Genomic DNA, 319 nt, shown 5'->3' with positions numbered 1-319 from the left:
CAGAGTACATCATGAGAAATGCTGGACTGGAAGCAGCACAAGCTGGAATCAAGATTTCCAGCAGAAATATTAATAACCTCAGATATATAGATGACATCACCCTTATGGCAGAAAGTGAAGAGGAACTAAAAAGCCTCTTGACCAAAGTGAAAGAAAAGAGTGAAACAGTTGGCTTAAATCTCAACATTCAGGAAACGAAGATCATGGCGTCTGGTCCCATCACTTCAGGGCAAATAGATGGGGAAACAGTGGAAACAGTGTCAGACTTTATTTTTGGGGGGCTCCAAAATCCCTGCAGATGGTGACTGCAGCCATGAAA

Source organism: Bison bison, unplaced genomic scaffold (assembly GCF_000754665.1).
Source record: "Bison bison bison isolate TAMUID 2011002044 unplaced genomic scaffold, Bison_UMD1.0 scf7180017864535, whole genome shotgun sequence".
Lineage (NCBI taxonomy): Eukaryota > Metazoa > Chordata > Mammalia > Artiodactyla > Bovidae > Bison > Bison bison.
Note: the sequence above shows the minus strand (reverse complement) of the source record.